Raw genomic sequence first — 27069 nt, forward strand, 5'->3', positions numbered from 1 at the left:
CAATCCAAATCCTCTCCGACCTGCGCCGTTGGGCGGCAGACCAGAAGGGGTTGGCTTCTAGCACCGACGCGGATATAAAAATACGAGAGTCTAGTGACTCTGGGCTCCGACAAGGGGCGCAGTTTGGCCCTCACCAGGAGGTCTCTAATATTTTTGTTTCTCCAGTAGGCGGCGATGATGCCATAACCCGGAAGGTAAGTGGTCGTGTCGAGGAGATGTTGGAAGTTCGACCTGACCAGTCGGGTCAGGCGAGCGGACGAGGTGGAGGAGGTTGTGATAAAGGGGATGCGTTGCCCCTCGAGAGGAGGACGTGTGAGTTTAAAGGTTTTAAGGGAGAGACGGCGGGCCGATCGTGAATATCCCCTAAGGGCGAGGGCGTCGAACAGAATTTTAACTGCTTCCCAGAAGTCTGCAGTTCTGGAGCATATGCGCTCAAAGCGCAGGAGTTGCGGTTTAAGGAGCCCCGCGAACGTGTGCCTAGGGTGGAAGCTGTGTAAGAGCGCGTGTGTGTCTGTGGGCTTAAAGAAAACGTTCACGTCTAACATGAGGGACGTCATGAACTGTGGGCCTTTGAACGTGGTGGTATCGAGAAAATCAACGGAGGAAAAATGTTTGCATGATTTGAGAGTAATGGACGGATCGTGCGTGTTTAGGATGTTTAGAAATTGATCGAATTCCGATTCAGAGTGTTGCCAAACGCCCCATATGTCATCTAGATAACGCATGTATGATAGAGGTTGCAGAGGGCAGACGGCGAGCGCAGAGGCTTCCCACTGCGCCATAAAGAGGTTTGCATACGAGGGGGCGAACTTCTTCCCCATAGCCGTGCCTTAGATTTGGAGAAAGAACTGATTGTCAAAGAGGAAATCATTTCTCGTGAGGTTTATCTCCAGCAAGCAAAGAAGTTCGTCGTCAGGGCGCGTGACGTCAGGACGCAGGTTAAAAGCATCACGCACGGCGCGCATGCCCCCAGCAATGTCTATATTAGTGTACAGACTGCCAACGTCCATAGTGAATAAGAAAGCGTGCGCAGGGATCCGAAGAGCACGGACCTTGGTGACAAAATCATAAGTGTCTTTTACGTAGCTCGCGTGTGAGATAGAAAGAGGGTAAAGATAGTGATCCAGGTACTCAGCCGTATGCTAGGTTTCACTGCTACAGTCCGAAACTATCGGGCGCCCCAGGGGGATCTTAAAGGGCTCACTCCAGGCCACAGGCTCTTTATGTATTTTTGGTAACATGTAGAAGAGCCTGGGCCTGGGTTGCGCGTCACCCAAGAGGTAGTCACGCTGCCCATAGGTGATGTACTTTTTTCTCCACAGGGTGTAAATCAAATCAACAATCATCGGGACGGTCTCAGTATATATGGGAGCCTCCAGTTTGGAGTAGTAGCGCGTGTCGTGCAGCTGCCTGTGGCCCTCCCATATATACTGAGACCTGTCCATGATGACAACAGCGCTGCCTTTATCGGCGGGCTTGATTACTATATTTTTGTTTTGAATTAGTTTGCGGAGAGCCTCCGACTCCTCAGGGAGGAGGTTAGCAGGGGCCCGGTTGATCCTCAAGGATTCATGATAATAACGGAGGTCAGCATTGACCAAGCGCGCGACTTCTAACGGGATGTCATCCTCGGGTGGAACCCAGGAGGATTTGTATGTGAAGGGTAGTTTCTCAGACGGGGGGTGATCCCGGAAATAGACGGCTAGTTTAACCCTGCGGTGGTACTGTTGCATGTCCGAGCGGACCTGTTGGTACAACTCGCACGGGTCTATGTCGGTGGAGGGAATGAACGTGAGTCCTTTATCCAAAACTGAGAATTGCGCCGCCGTAAGTAGGAAAGACGTAGAAAGGTTAATAACCGAGCGGTTCCCTCGAGGCGTGTCTCGGGACGCGGGAGCGCTCAGTTTAAATACCCGACCCATTGGTTAAAGAGGAGCGCTGCCGTGTCCCGAGACCAGTGGATGTTAGCACGTTCGGTGACGAACGCCTGTCTGGGCAGCGTTGGGATCGACTCGTATCGAATGGCGCTGAAAGCATTTAACTTGGAGAGAAGCTCCAGCTCTCTGAACGGGAGCGCACGGGAATAGTTGACTTCAGGAATCTCCAGCGGTTTGGAGATTACGCACAAACGATTTCTCTAACTTGTTATTCCTTTCGTTTAAGCCGAAAGCCAGGACCAGTTTGCGGACCTTGGGGTTGATGGTGGTCTTGGCCATCACCGCGGAGGCATGACGGAACGACGCGCCAGGATAACCATCGATCTGGAGACCAGGTATGCTAAATTCAGCGAAGCGTGTGACGTTCGAGTCACCGAGAATGAGAAGCGGCTCCCTAGACTGTATGTGCCACTCTTGGCATTTCTTACCCGTGCTTGGGTGTCGGGTTGGTCGAGCGAGAGTCACAGTCGGGGTGGAGAAGGAAGAGGCGGGGCTGGCGGGGTCCCGTGCGTCAGCCGGTGCGTCGTTTCTCTCCGGGTCGGCCCGGGCTAACCCATGCGGGGGTGTCGAGCCGGAGGAGGGGGAGGAAGAGGAGAAGTCGGCTCGTCGGCGGAGGCGGCTGGACGCGAGCCTGGTCCTTTGAGCCAACGGTGTGGTGCTCTGGAGAAGACCCGGGGGTGCAGGCCGTGGAGGAGAGGGGGTAAGGGGAACGGGAGAGGAAGAGGAGGCGGGGGGGATGGGGGGGCACAGGGGCAGAGAAGAAGGAGAGGAGGAGAAGGCCAGCGAAAAGGTAGGCGACGGCAGCCTGGCCGGGGAGCGCCGTTCAGCAGGTCCTACCCCCACGTCAAGGGCCTCCGGACCGGGTCCAGGGGACCGGAGGCCGGGGGCAGGAGGCGGTGGTCCAGCAGGTAGGGTGAAGCGTGGCAGCACGGCTCCAGGGGCGGGTTGCGGGAACAGCTGGACCAGAGGGACCGGAACGTCCAGAACCTCTCTGAGGCGAGAGCGCAGCGCGCTCACCGTCTCCGGGCGCAGGCGTTGGCCGAAGTGGCGTTGAGCCCAGGCCAGGGCCACGGTGAAGTTCGGGCGCCAGATGGGGTCTGGAAGGAGGAGGAGAGCACCCACCTTCTCGTCCACCGCAGCCTTGTAGTGGTCCCGGAGCAGCAGCATGCTGGTGTACCGCCAGTTGCGCGCGTCACCGTCAATCAGCTGCGCGGTCGCGGCGTTGGGGACAGCAGGGCGAATGGAGACCCTCAGCTAGCCTGGCGACGACGGGAAGGGGCTCCGGGCCCTCGGTGTTGGCGAGGTGGTGAGAGGCCTTCAGGGCCGCCAGGAGTCCGGGTCGTCAGAGAGCTGAGCAGCCGGGGCACGCGGCGCCTGCCTGGGTGGAGGCGGACGCGCAGACCCAGTGCGCGCCGCGGTGGTGACCGGAGGTCGGGGCCGGTCGCGGGGTCGTGGGTCGGGCGTGGAGGTGGAGGTCTCACCTGCGGGGTCCGGCGGGGGGGGCTCGGAGCTCGGGCGGGATGGCGAGGAGCCCGACGCGTCTCAGGAGCGCGGCGATGGAGAGGCTCCTGCGCCTCACGGCGAGGAGGCGAGTAGGCCGGTCTGTGAGGATGTGGGTAGGCCGGTCGGCATGGAGGCGAGTAGGCCGGTCTGTGGGCCTCGGACCAACCCTCGTGGTGGTGACGGGTAGGCCCGTAGGGAGACCAGTCCCTGACGGGCCTCGCGTGTTGCTCCCAACGTCTGGGAGACGGGTGGCGTGGGGCCCAGAGACGTTCGTGTCCGTGGTCGAAGTGATGGAAGCGGGCCTCCGGAGCAGGTGCAGCCCACGCGGAGAAATCCATCAGCGGTGGGGGGTAGTGGGGGTCCCGAGGAGTCCGCCTGCGACGTCCCCGTTGGACCAGGGTCCACTCACGTCATCTTGTAGGTGGTTCGGTTGCATGTTTCTTTTCGAATAGTTCGAATTCGAATTAAAACGGAAAGTATCGAAGCTATACTGAAATAAACTAAACTGAACTGTAAGGTAATGAGACAAGTGCGATCCAGCCAATATCCGATTTATTTGGAAATTAGGCTGCTGTGGGCATAGTACTACGTTTCGTCAATACAATGACTTCATCAGGTACAAATAGATAGCATAGAAACAGACCGTATAATGGAGAATCCAGACAAGCCGTGGTTACAGAGCACAAATGAGAGACAACGAAAACAAATACTTTTATACAGACATGTAGGAGGGAGGGGGGACTTGAGGTCTGGGGCAGAGACATCCAATAGGGGGCCAGGGCATCAAAACAATTTCAAATTTAAACATGAAAAGCCAATGGGGGGGTCAGGTGAAGAGCCAATGAGAGGTCAGGAGGGTAAACAACTTTAAAGTTTGAATTTGGGCCAATCAGGGGGTCGAATTTCAAAAGTAATGCTGAAGGAATGCAACATTATATCACTTTTGCTGTGTTTCTCCAGGTCACCAGCAGATGGAGCCCGGAGGATCGTGGTGTCTGCACCAACCGGAGCCGCCAGCAGGGGCTGCTAAGTCGCCTTAAACCGGGTGGTGTTAAGGAAGCAGAGATGACGGCCGTAATAGAAATAATTAAAAACACAATAAAATAATACCGTTGCATCGAATTATTGCAGTGTGGGGGTCAAGGTGATACAATCCAAGGGTAAAAAAATATACAAAAACATAAAAGGCAAACTGTACATTAATGCGACCGTGATGCGGGTTCATACATTAAAAACATTGATTTTTACATGTATATATGCATTTGAAAAAATGTATATAAACATAAAAGAAGAGGGAGCAGCAGGTAAGTGGGGGAGAGGGGATAAGTGAGAAGGAGGCATGGAATGGGGGGCACGGGACACTGATAAAGGATAAAAATAAATAAAAATATGGGCCTGGATGGAAGAAGGAGCCGAGGGAAAGGTCAAAGGGGAGTCGGGAGGGTGAATCAAATTGTAATTACAAGTGGGGACGGTAATAAGGTCAAATTAGACCGTTATAAAACCGTTTTGATAATGTTGGATTTTTCCGTTGCAATACCATCAAACAAACAGGAGATGGAGCATGGAAAGCCGTGGCGTTGGTGTTAGTCTGGGTCACCGACAGGGGGTGCAAAGTGACGCAAAACAATAATGGAATGGGGGACACGGGACATGGATAAAGGATGAAAACTAATGAAATTAAATAAAAGCAAGGGCCTGGATGAAGGGAGGAGTCGAGGGAAAGGGCAATGGGGAGCTGGGAGGGTGAATGAAAATATAATTACAAGTGGGGCCAATAATAAGGTCGAATTAGATCGTTATAAAAACGTTTTGATGTTATTGTACTTTAACGTTGCAATACCACCAAACATCCAGGAGATGGAGCATGGAAAGCCGTGGCGCTGGCGTTAATCTGGGTCACCAACAGGGGGTGCAAAGTGACGCCGAACAATAAAGGTAAATATTGTGTTCGTTTAAACAGGGTTAATGCATTAAAGATATATTAAAGGAAGAGGGGCAGCAGGTGAGTGCGGGATGAGGAATAAGTAAATAAAAGGATGACAGGGAAGGGGGGCACGGGGCATATAACAAAAAATACCAAATAATAACAGTGGGTGCAGTGGAAGATCATATTAATATAATATTGTTATTAAAGGTTGCGTAGGTGATTCGCTTTTTTGGCCATTTTTGCAAAATTACTTGAAATCCTTATCATAACCCGCTTACAGCCACTGAGTTAGAAGTACTGACATGAAAATTAAACTTGTCAATCATCTGTGGAACGGGCAGGGCTCGAAAAACTCCAGCCAATCATTTCCATTGCCACCGAGTTTCATTGGACAGTAAGTAAGTCAATCAAACGGTCGTACTGCACTCCCCCTCCCCCCCTCCCCCGCGCGCGACCCCTTCGTGCAGTACTCGTGACCCAGAGCTCGTGACCCAGAGCAAGCTCCTGTTTGTTGTTATCCTGCGGTATCTACTGGAACTAGTTAATCCACATTTGGACCTAGCAGTAGAAGACAATTTCCATGGCAGACAAGACGCCACAATCCCCACCACCACCACCACCACCACCACCACCAGCAAAGAGAAGGAAAACTCTTTTTCAGAGAGTAATTGATAATAAAAACGCTGAAAGAGAAAAACTGAAATCAAGAATAATCCTAGGCGCTGCTTTTGAACGTTGGCGGCAACTGAAGGACGAGAAGGGTCTAAAAACCGATGCTTGTGTGGCGGTTGACCTAGTTTCAAAGTTTATACCGTTTATACTCGGTAATACCGGTGTTGAGACGAGTGTATTACTCGGTGTGAAAATGTCCACACCGCGGCAACCCTAGTGAAAACCAGGACTTCCAATACAATTATATGAAACAAACATACATTTTCTAAAGATAGTAATGATTTATGTGACCGTTTAATGTTTATAACATCTGGTGCAACCATAGCCGAGAGAACGTATTCTCAGCAGGGGGTGCTGGAAAAAAAAACCCGGCCTGCACTAGACTCGCAACTCGTCACATTGATAAAAAAGATACATAGCAGCGCAGCTCAATTACACCAGTGCATGCGCGCACAGTTGAAAATCGATCGTTGTGTTCACTTCCTTCACACCATGGTTCACATCCAGCTGCTCACAGAACAAGTTTAGCGCACCACCGCTACCCTCACACTTTTTCATATAACCTTTTTTCAGCACTAGGACATATGAGCATTAAATAAATGCTGCGTCTCAACATGCCTTGGACAGCAGCGAGGATGACTCGCTTTGCCACGGGCCGAAACAGTGCGGAGCGATCACAGCCAGAACGAACACAGCGGGGCAGAGGAGTGTCAGGAAGTCTTTGGTGTACACATCAGTACGGCCTATTTGCACTACTGTTTAGTAGCAATGCAGTGTTTAATTCTATGCCTTTTTATTTTCGTATATTATTTCAATTAATACAATTTATTTATTCATGAAATCAAGATCTGGTCTTCAAATCTTTTTTCCAAATATAGGTCGTATTACAATGGGGTTTGTGTTTATATTCGGACCAATACGGTACAGCGGACGCTCACATGACGTTAAGCATTTCCTGGTGCATAATGTGACGCTTCAGAACCTAAAATCCCGTTTCTCCCCGTTGATACGACAACACATAACCGGCGTTTTCAGAAATCTCCACTTTGGTTTTTAGAAATGATCGTTTTCTGTGATAAGACAGGGCCTCGGACAGGGGGTGTTGCAGCACCCCCAAAACCCCTACTTCCCGCGGTACTGGGTGCAATTTACAGCTGAATGTAGTGCCATGTTGTTAAACGAAAACCTACGCTAGCCTGGCTCGCTCTCGCGCATCTCTGTTCGCGCTCGTGCATGATTGCGCGTCCAGGTACTTGGAATGGGTGGAGTCAGAGTCAGTGTTGAAGGAGAGGGGGTAGGACCATTTGAGTTGTGTATTTTCAAAAACTGCTGGCGTTTCGCAAATCGCGTACCCAACCTTTAATAATAATATACATATATATATATATATGAAAAATAAAAAATAGGGGGACGAGGGGGGGCCCTGGGGCTGGGGTGGGGGGGCAGAATGAACACACATAAATGTTATGAAAAATAAAAAATGGAGGGACTGAGGGGGGCCCCTGGGGCTGGGGCGGGGCCAGAGTAAAAACACACACACATGTGGTATGAAAAAAAGAAAATGGGGGATCCTTTGTGGGGGGGCGGGGGCTGGGATGGAGATCAGATGGGGGAGGGGGGTTAGGGTCAGGGGTGGGAGGGGTTATGTTTAGGGTCAGGGGGGGACCCGGGTTAGGGTTAGGGTCAGGTGAGGGAGGAGGTTAGGGTTAGGATAAGGGGTGGGAGAGGTTATGTTTAGGGCCAGAGGGGGTGGGGTTAGGGTGAGGGCTAGGTAAGGGAGGGGGTTGGGGTTAGGGTGGGGGGTGGGAGAGGTTATGTTTAGGGCCAGGGGGGGCGGGGTTAGGGTAAGGGCCAGGTGAGGGAGGGGGTTGGGGTTAGGGTGGGGGGTGGGAGAGGTTATGTTTAGGACCAGGGGGGGCGGGGTTAAGGTCAGGGTCAGGTGAGGGAGAGGTTAGGATGGGGGCTAGGGGAAGAGGATAAAAACCATGATGAGGGCCCGGTCTGTGGTGGAGGCAGAAGGGGGACGGGGCCAGGTAGGCTGAGGTAAGGGCCAGGGCGAGGGGCACAGCTCTAAGGGAGGGGGCATTGAGGGAGGGGGGCACACACACTAACATGAAACATAAAACATCAAACATAAAGAACCAACGGCAGGTAGGTAATCTAAACGGGATCACACTTAATAAATGAACAATCCAATGCATGAACCTTACATCATGTAGAGGATAAAAGGTAAGTATGTACATAATAAAGCACAAGCAACACATAAGGTCATAGCACATAGATAGTCATAGAACAAGTATCAAACAGTGATGACCCTGAGGCGGTGCAGTCCATGTAACAGAGATCCCAGTGGGGTTCAAGGGAGAGCAGGCAATGGTGGCAGGGAGGGAAGGAGGTCCGAGGAGACTGTAGGAGGCACTGGCGGGTCAGGACAGTGTTAGGGTTGGGGTTGGGGTTAGGGTTAGGTTTAGGATTAGGGCGCTCCCTCATGCGCCATGCAGCAGTACATGAGACTATCATGTAGTCTCCCATGCACTACTACCATGTAACAGGAGGAGTGCACGGGCACAAGCAATTAAAATACGTTAACAACTTTTGCTTCAATAAAATCAATAAAATCAATAAAATATGGGAGAAAGGTTATGTTTAGGAGGGGGGGAGGGAAGAGGTTATGGTACGGAACTGATGGAGTGGCTATGTTTTAGGACCGGGACGGATGGAGGGGCGAGACGGATCATCATTTAGGCCAAACGGGGCTGTGGAGGAAAGCCTAAAGATCCACCTTCTCTCAGCAGCTCTCCACTGGACCAGGGACCAACCGACATTGGTCTCTAGACCGGACAATGAAAAGTTGTTGATATGATGTGAGATGAAGTGAGTATACAGCCGTTTATCATTTGTTCCTTTCTGAATGTGATAAATGTGTTGGTATAACCTCTGTTTGATAGTAGCTCCCGTTTCGCCCACATAGATGATCCTGCATAGTTTGCACTGGATGGCGTAGACGACGTTGCAGGAGAGTAGTGTGAAGGTCTGCGAGATGGGGGCACCGGCTCGACAGTTGAAGATGTACTTCAGGTTAGTAAAATAGGGGTCGAAGGTTGTGCGTATTGCCTTGTTGAGTGCTGTATGGACTAGCATGTCCTGCACATTTTTATTACGGCGGTGTGACATAAAATTTTTAAAAGAAGCGAGTGGGGCGGTTTGAGGTTTGGCAGAATTAAAATGTTGCTTTATAGCTTGCTTGAGGGGGGCCTAGTTGTCGCGAGAATGTTGTAATGAATGGAATTAACCTATGTTCCGTGTTCTTTTTTCCAGGGAGAACGGGCCGGCCTGGCTGGAAGAGGGCGGTCACTACCCCTTTAATAGTCAGAAGAAAACGTTTGGAATAGCCGCGGGGTCTCAGGGCCTTGAAAAGGGTCCTGGTGGCCTGCTCTACGTGGTGGGGTAGAGAGCAGATGCGGTGGAAACTGATTAGTTGGGACTTGATGATGGAGCTGAAAGTATGCCGGGGATGGTAGCTGGTGTTAAATAATAAGGAATGCCTGTCCGTGTCTTTAAAATAAACCTTGGTGGCTAATGTTTTGTGTCCATCCTTCGTGTCTGTGAAGAAAACTATTGTGTCAAGGAAGGGGACCTGCTGGAGATGGAGAGTGTGTTTGAGTTTGATACGGGGGTGGTGTGAGTTGAGGATATGCATAAAGTGGTTGAATTCCGTTTCGGTTTTGTCCCAGAGGCCAAAGATATCATCTAGATAACGGAAATAAATTAAGGGGCGTGACGGGCATTTAAGAAATGCAGATTCCTCCCAGTCGGCCAAATAAATGTCCGCGTAGGCCGGTGAATATTTCCTCCCCATGGCGCAGCCGCATATTTGTAAAAAGAACGATTTGTCGAATAAAAAGTCGTTACGGGTAAGAGTGATTTCTAAGAACTTTAAAATAAATGTATCAGGACGAGATGGTTCACCGCCTCAAGGCCCAGGACAGTGTCAATGTTCGTGTATAAGGAATCTACATCGATTGAAAAGATAAACGTGTTATCGGGGACGGTGAGACTTTTTAACTTGTTAACAAATGTATATGTGTCCTTGAGGTAGCTCGGGTGAGTATGGGATAGGGGGTTAATATATAAATCTATAAACTCCGCCAAATGGTACGATTCACAGCCACAGTCACTTACTATGGGGCGTCCCGGAGGGACCACGAATGGAACAGTCCAATTCTCTGGGGGTTTGTGTATTTTGGGGAGAAGGTAGAATAATTAAGACCCTAACCATCGCCTGACGCTCCAGGTACATGGGCTGCGTGAGAGGGCCATAGTAGATGGGGTCATTAAGTTGAAGTGTCGCCTCCAGAATGTAATTAGTTCGATCATGTATTACAATTTGCCCTCCCTTATCCGCCGGTTTGATAATAATCATGGCGAGATTTTAATTTGTTGAGGGTTAGGGTTAGGGCTCCCTAACCTGATCCCCAAGCCCCCCCGCGCACGTTAAGGCCCCCCGGTTGTACGGTACCAGTGTTGGGCGTAACGCGTTACAAAAGTAACGCGTTACCGTAATATATTACATTTAGTCAGTAACGGAGTAATATAACGCGTTACTAACTATATTTCGGTAATATTATTACAGTTACTGAGTCCGGTAACGTAGGGTGACCAGATTTGAGTTTGTGAAAAAGAGGACACTTCGTCGCGGGGGGGGGGGGGGGGGGGGGGGGGGGCGAAAACATGGGTATTTTTTCTTTAGTTCGTCCGTGAACTTACATTTACGTTTAGGCATGGCTGCAGACAGTGGCGATCCTAGGTCCAATTGCGCCCCGGGCAAGATTGTTAACCTACTAATAACTAGTAGGTTATGTGAAAGACCCAGAAACACAAATATGCGACGAGGCAAAAAAAAATAAAAAGATAATAATAACAATAATATATATATATTTTTTTTTTTGCGACGAGGCAAAATACCGGACGTTTTTGGAATCCCTGCCGGACGCATTTTTTAGGTCTCGAAAAGAGGACATGTCCGGGAAAAAGAGGACGTCTGGTCACCCTAGGTAACGCATTACAATCATGGACATAATAAAGATGGACCACGGACTGGAAAGTGGCCGCCCATTCATTCCTATACAAACTGCTCAGTGGCGCAGGGTAACATACAGGAGCGATTTGCTTCCGCGTTATGGGGCCAAGACACGTGGCCTAGTCCGTGACGTACCGGATGCAGAAATATAGAACGCATGCCTGCCCACCCCCCCACTCCGGTCCAACAACAATATAAAATGATACCGTAATGCACCTGTTCTTTGTCTTTGGATCTTTTGAATAAATGGATCAATACATGACAAATCACAATGATCGCAAGCAGAGGACCGTGAGAGTTATTGAGCAGCAGATGAACCAGTTCAAAAATCGGACACGTTAACGGAGCACTGAACTAGGCCCTCTCGGATGCCATTTCTTTCACTACGACTCCTTTCAACTGCACACCCCTCTTCCCCCGCGAGATAAGGGCTAATAAAACGCTTGAGGTGGCGTTTTGAGGACATGGCATGAAGGTAATTATTAGCCTTTGATTGATATCCAGACATTTTTTGCGGAGACACATTCCTGTTCCCCACTTGTATTGGAGTGAACGGAGATATCTACTTCTGGGTCCCATGATTTGAGGGACCCGTCCACAGCCCGCTTAAACAGCTGCAATACCAGGCTTGGCCGCTGAGCACTGGTGGATTGCGGAAGTATGTGTTCCTGGGGGCTTGGTTACAATCCGAGCCACACAGACTCCAGCCCTTGTTTGGCTGTATATTTAGTCTATTAAGACTTTGTTGTTTGGTCCTAACCAAAACATTAAGAGGCTCTAAGCATAAGTTCCTTGTAAAGTCTCTGTGGGACTGAAATGTTGAATGTGTTTCATTATTTATGCTGTTCTCATGCTCTTTTTTATTACTGCTATTTCAGGGCAGGATGCTCAGGTTCTAAAATACTTAATTACAAAACATGCCCTGTCTGGTGGCTGTTAGACGTCATTCTTGAAGTGCACTTTTATTTTATTATTGAAATAGTATAAACTATTAACATGTTTGATTTCATGGAAATGCAACTTTTTTTGTTAAATGTTTGTGTGGCTGCACTTTGCAACTAAGGAGCTAATAAATGAGGCATAGAAAAAGAGTTTGCGTCATGTCGTGTAAAGGTTTTGGTTGTTTAATTATTCTATATCATAACATTATTGTAATTCAGCCATTCATGGAACACACTACATGCAGATGCAATATAGACCTCATTAGACTTTAATGTTTGCCCCCCCCCCCTCCGCCTTGTCCTGAATGTTTATTTTGGTGAAAGTAATAAGTAACTTATTACTTATTACTCTACACAGAAGGTAATATTGTAAAGAAACTTATTACTTTCAAATGCAAGTAACTAGTAATATGAAATATATTACATTTTGGAAGTAACTTGCCCAACACTGTACGGTACCCAAACGTCGAATCCAGAGGCGTTCGACTTGACGTCTGCTAGCGGTAGACCACCTAAGGTTGCTATGTAACGACGTGGCGTACAGTGAGAGCAAGCCGTGCATAGTAAAGTGTTGCACTAGAGGGAGGTGTGTGTCCTTCTCTCGCAGAATGTTGAACCTGTGCTGGGCGAACCTAGTGAGCAAAGTGTTTTGGGTTTCTCCCACATATTGAGCGCCGCAGACGTCGCACCAGATTAGATAGACACAGTTCTTGGAGAGGGGGCTCGGTATCGGAAAAATTGGCCCTGCGCATTCGGTCTAGGGCGAGACGACAAATGGAGTTTAGCCTGGACAAGGATGTCCCGGAGGTTCTTGTTCTTCCTAAACGCTGCGATGATGCTAAAGTTATTAAGGAGGGTGGTTGAACTAACCATGTGTGAAAAATTGTTTTTAATTTCCCTCACTAGACGAACCGCCGACGGGGAGTAGGTGGTAACGAAGGGGAGATGAGGGCCAACAGCAACCGCTTTGGTTTCTCTGAACGTTCCGAGGGCCTTTCTCAGAAACGATCTGCAGTACCCTCTGGTGGACAACGCAGAGAATAGTACCTTGGTGGCTGACTGAAAGTCCCCAGGCCTAGAGCAGATCCTATGGAACCTAAGCAATTGTGATTTTACAAGCCCGGCATATGTGTGTCTGTGGTGAAAGCTGGACTTGTGCAGCAGAGCGTGTGTGTCAGTGTCTTTAAAGTAGACCTTGATGTCCAGCCGGGATGTGGATGGGAACTCTGGGCCCTTAAATGTGGTTGTGTCTAGAAAGTCAACAGAGGAGGGGCTAAAGGTAGATTTAATAGTGATGGACGGGTTGTGAGTGTTTAGAATGGTTAAAAAGCCGTCAAAATCCTCCCTAGAGTGTGGCCACACCCCCCAAATATCATCCAGGAATCTAAAATAGTGTAACGTTTTTTTGGGACAGGACGCCAGGGCTGCCACCTCCCATTCGGCCATGAATATGTTTGCGTAGGGTTAGGGTTGGGTTGAGCAAGTGGCACATGGGAGAGAGCGGAGGGCACAGGCACAAGCAAATATATTAAAATAATAACTTTGGCTAATAAGATAATAAGATAATGATAATAAAAAGGATAAAGAAAATAATAAAATAATAATAATAATAATAATAATAATAATAATAATAAAGGGTTGGGGTAAAGGGAAGAGCTATAATATAGACAAGAAAGGTTATGGTTAGGAAGGAGGTGGAGAAGGTTATGGTTAGGAGAGGAGATGGAGGGGGTTATGGTTAGGAGAGGAGATGGAGGAGGTTATGGTTAGGAGAGGAGATGGAGGAGGTTATGGGTAGGAGAGGAGATGGAGGAGGTTATGGTTAGGAGAGGAGATGGAGGGGGTTATGGGTAGGAGAGGAGATGGAGGAGGTTATGGTTAGGAGAGGAGATGGAGGGGGTTATGGTTAGGAGAGGAGATGGAGGGGGTTATGGTTAGGAGAGGAGATGGAGGAGGTTATGGTTAGGAGAGGAGATGGAGGAGGTTATGGTTAGGAGAGGAGATGGAGAGGGTTATGGTTAGGAGAGGAGATGGAGGGGGTTATGGTTAGGAGAGGAGATGGAGGAGGTTATGGTTAGGAGAGGATATGGAGGAGGTTATGGTTAGGAGAGGAAAAGGAGGAGGTTATGGTTAAGTTATAGTAAGGGCTGGATGTTGACTGGAACTAAAAGGAAGGAATAAATAATAAACAGATGAGTTACGAAGGGGGGCGAGGACCACCCTCATTTAAGCCCAACGGAGCAGTAGAATCAAGCCTGAAAATCCACCTTCTCTCCGCTGACCTTCTCTGGACCAGGGTCCAACCTAGATTGGTCTCCAGGCCAGAGAGGGAAAAGTTGGAAATATCATGTTTGGCAAAATGGGTGTACAATAGGGATGGGCAAAATGATTTTTTTCCGGGAACTAGTTCTTTCAGTTCAGTTCACTATAAGGATTCGTTTATTTGATTTGTTCGTTACGTCAGATTACGTCATTTGGTGTCTGCCGCCGCCCCCCCCGCGCGAGAAGGCCGTGAGCATAATTTAAACCACTTCGAGGCTTCAAACCCTGTGGAAATCGAGACGATACACTATATAGTATAACCAAACGTCCCACCAATATTTATACCACTTGCTTACTCTCTATATTTCATTCATGGTTTTACATTTATAATTTTATTTTACTTTACATTTAATTCTTCATTGTTCAGGCATTACAGAACTTTCATGGTCATAAATAAAAAATACGAACTGCAGTTTAATTTCTTTGTTTGTTCTTAAATTGACGTAGAATGGAGCAAAGACTCCTGGGATTGGGAAATGCGTTTATCCAATAAACAGATGGAGGTCAAGTCTATTTTCGAAAAAATGTAGGGGGATATATGAGTGGCCCCACGTCGAATGGTATTACCCAAGATACGTCAGACAGAAAGCGCGCATATTCGACGGTACCGCCTTGTCATTGGTTTACCCAGGTGCCACTGCAGCACATTGCTACCTCTCATTGGCTGAATCTTTGAGAACGTTGTAGACTCAATCAATATAGGTCGCGGGGAGACGAAGCTCTGTTCGTTTGTATATTTTATTTACGTGACCATATTTTTGGTTTATGTTTAGAAAAAAGAATCAAAGAACCAGTTCTTCTTGTTTTGGGGAACCAGTTCTTGTCGTTCACGTTTGGGATTCGTTCGTTGTAACGAATCAGTCGCGACCGACACATCCCTAGTGTACAATAACTTTGAAACCGTCCCCCTCTGAATATGATAAATATGTTGGTAAAGTCTCTGTTTTATAGTGGCACCTGTTTCGCCCACATAGATGGTTCTACATTGTCTGCATTGGATGGCATAAACAACATTGGTGGAAAGCAGCGAGAAGGTCTGCCAGATGGGAGTTTGCCAAGTTGAAGATGTATTTGAGGTGAGTGAAGTAGGGATCCAGGGTTGTGCGTATCGTCTTATTTAGTGCCGTATGAACCAGCATATCTTTTAAATTTTTATTGCGGCGATATGCCATGATGACTTTAAAGGTTGCGAGTGGAGTGGTTCGAAGTTTAACAGCGTTGAAATGCTGTTTGATGGCTTGGTGAAGGGGGCCTAGTGAGCGAGAGAATGTTGTGACGAGTGGGATTAATTGCTGATCTATGTTTTTGTTTTTTCCAGAGAAGTTGGCCCGGTCGGATGGAAAGAGAGCGGCTACTTCATGCTTGATAGTACGGAGAAAGCGTTTGGAGTAACCGCGGGGCCTAAGGGCCTCAAAAAGGGTCCTAGTAGCCTCCACTACATGGTGAGGGAGGGAACAAATACGATGGAAGCGGATAAATTGGGATTTGATAATAGAACTACAAGTGTGTCGGGGATGGTAGCTGCTGCTAAATAATAAAGAATGTCTGTCAGTGTCTTTGAAATATACTTTAGTGCCTAATGTTTTGTAACCATCCTTTACCTCAGTAAAGAAGACTATGGTGTCCAAAAAGGGGACCTGCTGGAGATGAAGAGCATGTTTAAGTGTGATACGGGGGTGGTGTGAACTAAGAATGTGAATAAAGTGATTTAATTCTGTCTCGGATTTATCCCATAAGCCAAAAATGTCATCAAGGTGCCGATAATATAGGAGCGGGCGTGACGGGCATTTGAGAAGAGCTGATTCTTCCCAGTCAGCCAAATAGATGTCTGCATAGGCCGGTGAATATTTTCTACCCATAGCGCAACCGCTTATTTGGAGGAAAAAAGATTTATCAAACAGAAAATCGTTCTGGGTAAGGGTAAGCTGTAAAAATTGTAAAATAAAATAATCAGGACGAGATAAAACGGGTGATGATTCCAAGGCTTTTTTTTTAACAGCCTCCAAGCCAAGAGAAGTATCGATATTGGTATAGAGAGAAAATAAACATTTAACCGTCCCCATTTAACCGTCGGGGACGGTTAAATGTTTCAGTTTATTTACAAATGTATACGTATCTTTGACGTAACTCGGGTGTGAATGGGACAGGGGATTTATGTAATAATCAAAAAATTCTGCCAGGCGATAAGAATCCGAACCACAGTCGCTCACAATGGGACGACCCGGAGGGACCAGATATGGTACAGTCCAGCTCTCTGGGGCCTTATGTTTATGATAAAATGATCTGGCACGAGGGAGATCCGGGCCGTAGAGGTAGTTGGCTTGTTTCGCAGTACTAAGGTGATCCTTTTTCATTTGATCAATTAAAGTTCTGACCATCGTTTGTGTCTCCAAGTACATCAGCTGTGTGAGAGGGCGATAATATGTAGTGTCGTGAAGTTGACGTGTCGCCTCCAAAACGTAATTGGTCCGATCCTGTAGGACTATTTGACCACCTTTATCTGCCGGTTTAATAATAATCTCCTGCCGAGATTTTAGATCTTTAAGAGCCTGCTGTTGTTGGGTGTTGATATTACCCTCCCCTTTATGACGTCGGGGTCGGAGGTCACGAAAGGACCGGAGGTCGGGGTCAATCAGTTTGCGTATGGGTGTCGAGACGGACTCCATGGCTGGCTCCCACATAGACGGTATGGTAAACGGTAGATGGGAAAAATCGATCAAAATCAGAATAATCCAGAATTTTAAGACGCCGGTGATATGTGTGCATGTCTCGCCTCAACAGGTCGCGGTCTGGAAGTGACAGTGTCGGGATGAAGGCGAGGCCACGTTCGAGGACCTCGCGTTCTAGCGGGGACAGCTGGACGGTGGAGAGGTTAGTGACGTTGGAAAGGGAGACCGGGGGGGCGGCGCTGCGCCTGGCGACCCAACTGTAAACCCAGTTGGTCCAGCCAGTCCCTCATCATCGATCTCGCCGTCTCCGGAGTCCAGTGGATGTTATCATGAGTGGTCTGAAATTTGAGTAAAGATAATCGGTTGAGGTAGCTAGAGCGGGAGTCCACATCCTCTATGTGATCTCTTACAAAGGTGTTAAATGCTTTAACACAGAGAAGTTGGCAGGCGGATAACCTGATGGAAACGGTTAGCAGAGGGATAACAATACGGGCCTGTGGGAACTTCTCTCTGGCTAATCTGACCAATCGACGGGTGTCTTTGATGATGGTGAGTGCTGTCTGTACCCTAAGGCAGTTGTCAATTTTGTGTCCGGTCTAGGGGACGTAAGCCCAAGCAGGATGGCCGTGAGATGTCTAAGCGTCGCTCCTGGATAGCTGTCTGCCTGGATACAGTCCAATATAAATGTAGGTATGCGGGCAATATTAGAATCCCCCATAATAATGACCGGTTGTCTAATGGGGAGGGACCAAATGGAGGCCTTCCGGTTGGTGTAAGGGTGTAAACGGGGCTGGTAGCAAGAAGGGGACCCGGATTGGTCATCTACGATGATTCAGATGGAGAGGGGAGGAGTAATGGGGGAGAGGAGGGGGAGGAGGAAGAGGTAGGAAGAGGAGATGGAGCCTGGTGAGACGATGTGATGTTCGGTTCTTCCCCTGTTGTGGTAGATCCATCTGCAGGAGGGATCAAAGGAGGTGAAGGAGAACAAGGGTGGATCTCGGCAATGAAGGTGAGCAGGTTGGGTTGTTTTTTTGCATTCTGGTTTGTGTTATTTTGTTTGACGACTGTTAAAGTGGTCTCCTCCGTCAGAGAAGGCGGTGAGGAGGTCAACATCAGTGGAGAGGTCAAAGGGCAAAGCTGCCCCTGAGTCGGGTTTCTCCTGCGGGAGAGACGACTGGGTCTGGGGGTTGAACAGGTAAGAGATGTAATTGGGGGTTCAAGGTCTGGTGTGGAAGACTTAAGGAGGGTCACTGAGGTGTGATCTATAGGAGTTGGAGGAATGGTGTCAGTTAAGGTAGTCTGTGCTGGTAAGATGACAGGAGGTGGACGTGGTCTGACCACCGGGAGGCGTTGTGGTAGGGGAGGGTGGTTTTGCCGTGGTGGTTGAGGGGCTGGTGTAGCTGTAGAGGTGGGAGGAAAGCGTCGGGCCAAACCAAGGGAAAATGGTGGGAGGGAGAGAAGAGAAGGGATAGGTAAGGGCCTGGAAGGTAAGATGAGTGTGTTGCGGTGTTTGAAGGGAAATGAAGCAGTTAGTGGTCGTGTAGGGAGCGGTGGGAAGGCTGCGTTGTCTGAGATAAGCAGTGGAGTAGCAGGTGGTGGCAGATCGGCAGTAAGACTGGTTAACAATGAGCGAAGTGTAGTGATAGATGAGGGAGTCAGGCCTCTGCCGTACCTTTGGCGGGCCCACCTAAGAGCTCTATCAAGGGCCTCCTCACTAAATGGGCTCAGGGTCAAGGGGAAATCCTTTCGGATTCTTCCATAATGTTTCTGTAGGATCCGTAAATTATTATTCAACCAGTCAATTGTGTTATTCTTAATTTCAGTTAAAACAATGTCGTCCGGAGCCGCCGGTTTGATGAAGGCTGTGAGGTAAGCTACCTTTCTAGCCATCCCCAGTGGGGGGACCCCTGTAATGAGGGCTTCCGACAGAATCTCTGTGTGGTGGATCGATTGGAGAAGTTTAAAATATGTTTTGCTTAATAAAAACTCTGAATTGCTTGATGTGTCTGTCCCAACAGGAGTAACCTTGGAAGGAGGAGGCTTCTGTGGTACTGTGTTGTAGGTACCCAATAGGCTACCTCTGTGGTAACACTTTAGTTTGATAGTCCACTGTTGACACTCAACAAGCCATCAGTAGATATGCAGTTGCATGTCAACAGTGAATGAGTTGACATTCAACCGAACTATCTCAACTGATAAGCAACATGTATTCAACTAACTGTAAGTTAACTATAACTTGCACTATTAGTAGATGGTTAGTTGATATTTGACAGTGCTTGTTCAACAGATAAGAAACATGGATTCAACTAACTAAGCAACATGTATTCAACTAACTGTAAGTTAACTATAACTTGCACTATTAGTAGATGGTTAGTTGATATTTGACAGAGCTTGTTCAACAGATAAGAAACATGGATTCAACTAACTGTCTGTTAACTATAAGTTGCGCTATTAGTAGATGTTGTTTTGTACACGTAGCATGCATTCAACTAACTGTCAGTTAACTATTAGTTGCATTATTAGTAGATGGTTAGTTGATAATCAACAAAGCTTTCAACAGATAAGAAACAAGCATTCAACTAACTAATTTAACTACACGTTGCACTATTAGCTGGTGTTTAGTTGATATTCTACAGAGCTTGTCAACAAATATGTAACATGCATTCAACTAAGTGTTAGTTAACTATAGTATATTTTTATTTCGTTCATTTTTTTTTACAAAAACAGTCTGCAACAGACATTGTGCTTTTTACTACATGTTCTTTACAAATATTCAACTATCAGTTGAGTGTCAACTTCTAGTAAGTTGACTATCAACTGCTGTTATTAACCAATTCTCAACTTACGTTTCATATGGATCAACTTACCCTCCACTCACAAGGAACACATCTAATGAATGAACATTCAACCCTCTGTTGATCATATATGTTCATTGTAAAATAAAGATGAGAATATTTTATCAATCAATAGGCACCCTGTGTAGGTGACAACCTGTTGATTGTCATATGACTGTCGACAAACTATCAGTCAATATTCAACTAAGCATTAGTAGAGAGGTCTTAGGACTGTCAAATTAAAGTGAAAACAGTTTAGTGTCTACACACTATTAACAGAGCAAAACAGAGAAAATAGTTGACTATCAGTTGATTCTCAACAAACTATCAGTCGATATTCAATTAAGCATTAGTAGACAGGTCTTCGGACTGTCAAATTAAAGTGAAAACAGTTTAGTGTGTGCAAACTATTAACAGAGCAAAACAGAGAAAATAGTTGATTCTCAACTAACTATCAGTCGATATTCAATTAAGCATTAGTAGACAGGTCTTAGGACTGTCAAATTAAAGTGAAAACAGTTTAGTGTCTGCACACTATTAACAGAGCAAAACAGAGAAAATAGTTGACTATCAGTTGATTCTCAACAAACTATCAGTCGATATTCAATTAAGCATTAGTAGACAGGTCTTAGGACTGTCAAATTAAAGTGAAAACAGTTTGGTGTGTGCAAACTATTAACAGAGCAAAACAGAGAAAATAGTTGATTCTCAACAAACTATCAGTCGATATTCAACCAAGTATTAGTAGAGAGGTCTTAGGACTGTCAAATTAAAGTGAAAACAGATGAGAACAGTAGACAAACTACAAACTAGTAACTGTACAAAATAGAGACAAGTTTTGCTCAACTGATCAGTAACACTGGATGACCGCAAAGTGAAATAAACAACTTTATTATTAAAAAAAAACTAATCTTTAACAGAACTCTTTTTACAAAGGAAGAGTTTGAAGAGTCAAAAGAACCAAGAATACTATAAACCGTTTGAACATATATAACAAAAACTTTTCTTTTAAAAATAAATTAAAACACTCCCCTTTCTCCTCTGTCCATTTCAGCTTATTTTGATCAATGCCAAGCTCTGCTTCCTATTTCTGATAGGAGCACCTTATGTCCTTGACAAGCCTGCCAAGGACACCTTCTGAATTTTTCCTCGCTAACCAGTAGGTCCACTCAATAAAGCAGAGCTGCTCTTTCAAGGCCTTCTCCGACCGATTCCCCCGCATTCTCCAAATTTCCTTTTTATAGGTCTGCCACGCTCTCTCGAGGTTCTGAGTATGGAGTCCTGTCTGAGGGTCATAGGCAGGGCCGGCGCTGGACGTTTCGGAGCCCTAGGCGACTCGAAATCAACTTGCGCCCTGGACAGGTCTTGCGAGCGGGGGGGGGGGGGGTGCTACGCTGACGGTTTCGGGCCGCCCTGACAATTGCTCACGCGCCCCCTCGCTTCTCCGTTCGCGTCGTATATTTTAATTGATATATTTTTTAATTAAGGGCGCCACCAGAGGGCGCCCCCAACGCATTTGTCGCCCTAGGCAGTCGCCTAGCTCGCCTATGCCGATCGCCGGCCCTGGTCATAGGCGTCGATTACGGGGGGGACGGGGGGGACATGTCCCCCCCACTATTTGAAAAACGAATTTTGTCCCCACCACTTTTAAAAAAGGGAAAAAAATAAATAAAAATCCCCACATACTCAACCGAAATCGTTGAGTCTAAAATCATGTGATAGGCGCACTCGAAGACATCATTTATTAGATAGGCCTACCTAATAAACCGTTGGAACACACAAGACCGGAACCCATGGCAACGCCGGTAAACAAACCCCGACTCCCGAGAAGCCCAATCACTATGAGCTCCCTGCGCTACGGCCATCCGGAGGCACACAGAGCTTTTGGCCGTGATATTATAGATACAATTATATTATATACTATTATATATAGAGCTCCGAGAGTCGCAAACGGCAACAATCACTTTCTCCTCCATGCTGCAGTACACCCCGGACTGCACTGCGCTGAGTTTGACGGTTGAACGCTGATTGGCTGTTACGTTACACATGTCACTCAGTGGCCACGCTGTTGAACGCTGATTGGCTGTCATCACGCGAAATTCGTGTCAAAGTTGAAAGTTTTCGCGCCACAAATCCTCGTGAACGCACTTGCCTGTGCACGGCGAAAGTGTGGCGCGACAAATCAAAAATATTCGCCCGATACGCGTTTATACGTTCACTTTGTATGGGATCTTGTCGTCCCGTTGCATTTTGGGGTGAACGCACTGGAGAAGTTTCAAGACAGCCAAAATTGACATTTTTATTCAGAAAATAGCCGGTCCTTTTGCTTCCTATAAAAAGCATGTTTGTGACACTGGATATCGATATGGATACGTCATCTAGCCTGCATGTGGAGGGCCACATAAGGTAAGAAATTGGTTTACGTAAACTTTGCTGCTGGTTCTGTTTGCTCGTGAATCGTGATGACCTGGCCAAAGGTTACCAACGGTCCCAAGCGATTTTGATCTGATTCTGGTTGGTGCTCCAGTTAGTATGCGTTGTATATATAGATTGCAGCTAGTAGCAGCTACACACGGTGCGATTGCTATGCCAATGTGGTTATAGTTGGTTTTGTCTGATTGAGATATGTGACGACTTGGAGCCTGGTAGGCCTATCCTGACATAAATATGTTCTCGCATAACCTGTGTGATTATCCTAAACTGAAGGGGATTTTATTTGCGGACAATTTTCTTATGATGTTGTAACGGGTGAAGTCTACATTGGTCCTTCGCAAGTGTTTACTGGTGGTCAGGATTTGGCAGATGCAATTCTACTCTGGGTGCTTGTATTTTTCTTTTTTTAATGCAGCATAACATATGCTACCAGCAGCCCTTGCGCGTCTTCAAAAGGCTGATGCTCAGTACCTCGTTTCATTTCGTACCCCCTTTACAGTCTGGCATTGTTTGTCTGGTAAACTCTGTCGATATCAAGATAAGTGTTAAATTGCCAACACTGTTCTTTGTCCTGTGTGTATTCAGTATTAGGCCTACATATCCCGAGCCAATACCTTGGTGTTTCCAACGCTGTTTTGCAAAACAAGCCAAAACACAAACTGTGGTTTTCAACTTTTATTGTTCGAATAGGATCTTCATAGGGCTGGCCCGAATGCCATTTTTCAGGCTTCGAATACATGTTGGTTTTTCCGAGCGAATATTCGAATACTCGTTCCAGAAAAAAACACCATCAAAAACAACATTAATAATCCTTATATACTCCCTGGAATCGATTTTGACAGTATCTGCATATTTTGTTGAAGATTTAATAGCTTTTTGAACGTTAATTAGTAGGCCTAAGTAGGTTGAAGTTCCTTAGTTTTTCCCCGTGAAAGCGAACAGCTGTTGCTCCGTTCCAAATCAGCTGTTCTCTGTCATCTCAGCCCTTACGGGAGCTTTTCAATTCATCCTGGAACGTGCATCTTTTCAGGGAATTTGTACAATAAATCCATAACAAATACCGAATATTGATTGTCTTATGTGTCCATATTATATCCATTATATTGACCGGGTATTCCCAAGACGCTCACGCTCTGCAGCAAGCCAGTCACAGTTGATTGGCGCGGCGCTGTACAGCGAACGTAAACAAACAACTAAGCTAAGGTTTTAAGTATTACTTTTCCTCCAGAGATCCCGCTAATTAGGTATGGGAATCGAGAACCGGTTCTTGTTCAGAACCGGTTCCGAGTCAACCGATTCCTTGGAATCGTTTGCAAGCCTGCTTAACGATTCCGCTTATCGGTTCCGGTCGTGGTAAATGCGTCGTGACGTCACACACACGCTGCTTTGATTTGGTTCAGAACGCAGCAAACATGTCGCCGCCGAGGAAGAATCGCATTGTGCGTTCACACCAAACGCGAAGGGGCGACAAGATCCCATACAAAGTGAACGTAGAGACGCGTATAAGGGCGAGTTTTTCGCGGGAGAAAACCGATGACAAGTTTTTGTCGTGATGACAGCCAATCAGCGTTCAACAGCGTGATAACTGAGTGACATGTGTAACGTAACAGCCAATCCGCGTTCAGCCGTCAAACTCAGTGCAGCAGTCCGGGTGAACCGCGGAATGGAGGAGAAAGTGATTGTTGCAGTTTGCGACTCCCGGAGCTCTATATATAATAGTATATAATATATTATATACTATATTATAATTGTATATATAATATCACGGCCAACAGCTCTGTCGCCTCCGGATGGCCATAGCGTGGGGAGCTCTCATAGGGATTGGGCTTCTCGGGGTTTGTTTACCGGCATTGCTATGGTTTCCGGTCTTATGTGTTCCAACGGTTTATTAGGTAGGCCCATCTAATAAATCTCTGTCTAATCAATGCTTCATTTTGTTTATGTCAGTTTAATTTTGTTACAAGTTGAATGCAAATGAGCACTGTTAGAATTCCAAAAGGCACAAGCTCTTACTTGGCTGTTTTCAGACTGTGTTTTTAGTTGTATGGCACATAATGATGACATTTGGGCTTAAAAAGCGAAACATATATTTTTTCTTCTAGACCAATTGATTTGAAAATGTACAATTTCCTAATACTAGAAGCACTTCTGATCAGATATTAAAGAGATGTAATGCAAACAAACATTTATACTTATTTTCTCACCCAATGAGAATCGATAAGAGAATCGATAAGGAATCGGATCGATAAGCAGAATCGGAATCGGAATCGGAATCGTGAAATTCTTATCAATTCCCATCCCTACCGCTAATGTTGTGTTATAAAGTAAAGCGAAGCAAGATATCTATTCTTCCTCCACCTCTCTCGCTTCTCTGCTTGGTGTCGCTGACGCTTATAGTTTGCCTCGCTCGCTCTGATAAAGTCACCTACGTGGAAAAAAAAAATAACGAAGCTCCGAATACTGATTTAAGCTTCAAATACTAATTTTACGAACCAGTATTCGAATATTCGAATAATTTCAACACCTGACAATACACTGTAGAGCAGGGATGGGCAACTTTCATGATAAAGAGGGCCACATTTTTTATCATAACCATCGGAGGGCCACATGACTGCACACTTCAACTAAACGTGAGCTGAGAGAAGCTACATAATTTTGAATTTGGTAGATGATTTCCTGTATTCTGGTGCATTTTGGCGATGGCCACTACCTAAAAAATCGTCCAGAATCATAACCTATGTACGGTATGTTAATTGAACCAACATACATTAATTTCATGTTTTCCATGCTCAAACAGCCACATGAATGGTCAGTATTTTTATCAGTGCAAAGGGCTCACATACATCATCATTCAAAGAAGTCAAAAAACTGAAAAACAGTGGCCCAACATTAAGTGCAACAACTCAATGAACTCAAACCCAACAAACAGTTGTAGTAGTTGTAGTGGCGACTTAAGTGGATCTTTAATGACTGATATCGCTTCTAAGCAAACTAGACGCGTGGGTTTGCCTTTGAATTCTATGAATTCTTCTCATCTTTCTTGAACGAGTTTTCTGTAACTCGATCAATTAGTATTATTATTATAATATTTTTTTTTTTTTTTTTTTTTTTTTTTTTACATTATGTGCGGGCTGAGTGGGCATGCGGCCCGCGGGCCGCCAGTTGCCCATCCCTGCTGTAGAGCATATTGTAATGCAGCGTTGAATGGATGAATAGCTTACATAAGGGTACCCAGCACTTTTCAGACCACACTCAAGCTTATGGTTATTGTCCCCACCACTTCTAAAAACAAACTGACGCCCTTGCTGAGGGTCAACATAATGTTGGCTGTGGTTCACCCTGACATGCCTGTAGCCCTCTGTGGCGAGACCGGCATACGCTCTCCACTCATCACTTACGACGAGACTGTGATGCTTCACATGCTTTTTGATGATAGGAACAAGGGTCTCCTTATTTCGTCTCTGCACGAGGCGAAGAATAGGACGCCTGTCAGACCGTTTGATTTGGAGCATTCCAAAGACCCATGTCCTTTTTCTCCTCCAGCTGTTCCCGAAGCGCCCTCTTCCGTACTGCCAAAACACAATATTAATGTTATAAAATAAATAATACCCTACAGTCAAACATATACATAATCAATGTTATATTACTGCCAGTGAGAAGTAGGATGATTATGCTAATTTCCAAATGATATAAATAATGGAGTAATATAAAAACTTTTGTTTTTTTAAGTTTGGAATGCATATTATTATTAGTATGTGTTGTTACATGTCAACAGTGAATGAGTTGATAACTCTTTCATGCATTGAACTACCTGACAGTTACCTAGAAGTTGCATGATTACCTTGATATGATATAGCATACGGTCTAATTTTATTTCTTATTTCAACTTGCTCTACCTGAAAAAACTATAATGTAGCCCATGTTTTCTTAAGGCATAGATTGGTTATAGCAAATAGTATCAAAACACTCCGAGGCGTCTTCCATACTTCTTGAAAGATGCATACAGCACACAAGTCATGACCTTGTAACTTTTCATCGGCCCCTTCAATATGCCGATTTGCATGTGAATACAGTACATAGTGCTATTTATTTGATTGCATTAACATCATCAAGTACTTAAATTAATATTTTTTTTCAAGTGTGGTTAAAACCATTCCAGGGAAAATATTTTGAATGGTGAGGCTTTAAATACAAATTCCGAAAATTCAGAAATTATGTTCATAGAGCCAAACTTCCACAATAATTAATCTAAAAGTAAAGCTTAAAGATTTCTCTTGAAGACAATTGATATTTCAACATTAAGTTTATAATAAAATCCAAAACAAGAACTGAGGAAAGATCAGGTTTTTGATGAGTTGAAATTGAATGACCCCATATTTAGTGAATTATATTACAAATATACCTTGCGCTTATGGCAGAACTTGCTCTCGTCAATGTGGACGATAGCGTTTACTCCACCGATTTTCTGGCCTTTTTCTTTCCTGTGCCTTTTAAGGCTTTTTAGGCAAATTCTTCGCAGTTTTTTAGACATCATTGAGAGTGTAGCAGTGCTTTTAGTGATGCCATCCTGAAGCATGTCTACCTGCCGTAGCTGCAAACCCTGTGCAAATCTACAAAGAAAACAAAGATTTAATCAGAACTGTTTACATAAACAAAGAAAATATGTGCTTGTTTGATCAATCCGTAAGTCTACTTTTGTCACAAAGCTTTTTCTACTGAAAAACTACTGTTGCAACTTGCAACTATAG

General features: G+C 46.0%; 2 long non-coding RNA genes across 3 annotated transcripts; both read left to right on the plus strand.

Annotated features, from left to right (window-relative positions):
• The first annotated feature begins 270 nt into the window (after nucleotides 1-270).
• LOC130378200 (uncharacterized) lies at nucleotides 271-4749 on the plus strand. The gene is made up of 3 exons (XR_008894549.1): nucleotides 271-312; nucleotides 2164-2272; nucleotides 4401-4749. It is a non-coding gene; the product is annotated as an uncharacterized LOC130378200 (long non-coding RNA).
• Nucleotides 4750-11505: 6756 nt separating this feature from the next.
• Nucleotides 11506-16526, plus strand: LOC130378199 (uncharacterized). Of its 2 annotated transcripts, XR_008894548.1 has the most exons (5): nucleotides 11512-11597; nucleotides 12970-13169; nucleotides 15360-15461; nucleotides 15704-15827; nucleotides 15992-16526. It is a non-coding gene; the product is annotated as an uncharacterized LOC130378199 (long non-coding RNA). The 2 variants fall into 2 exon arrangements; XR_008894547.1 differs by lacking the exon at nucleotides 12970-13169 and having other exon boundaries at nucleotides 11506-11597.
• The last annotated feature ends 10543 nt before the right edge of the window (nucleotides 16527-27069 follow it).

This window comes from Gadus chalcogrammus, unplaced genomic scaffold (genome assembly GCF_026213295.1).
Source record: "Gadus chalcogrammus isolate NIFS_2021 unplaced genomic scaffold, NIFS_Gcha_1.0 GACHA070, whole genome shotgun sequence".
Taxonomy (NCBI): domain Eukaryota; kingdom Metazoa; phylum Chordata; class Actinopteri; order Gadiformes; family Gadidae; genus Gadus; species Gadus chalcogrammus.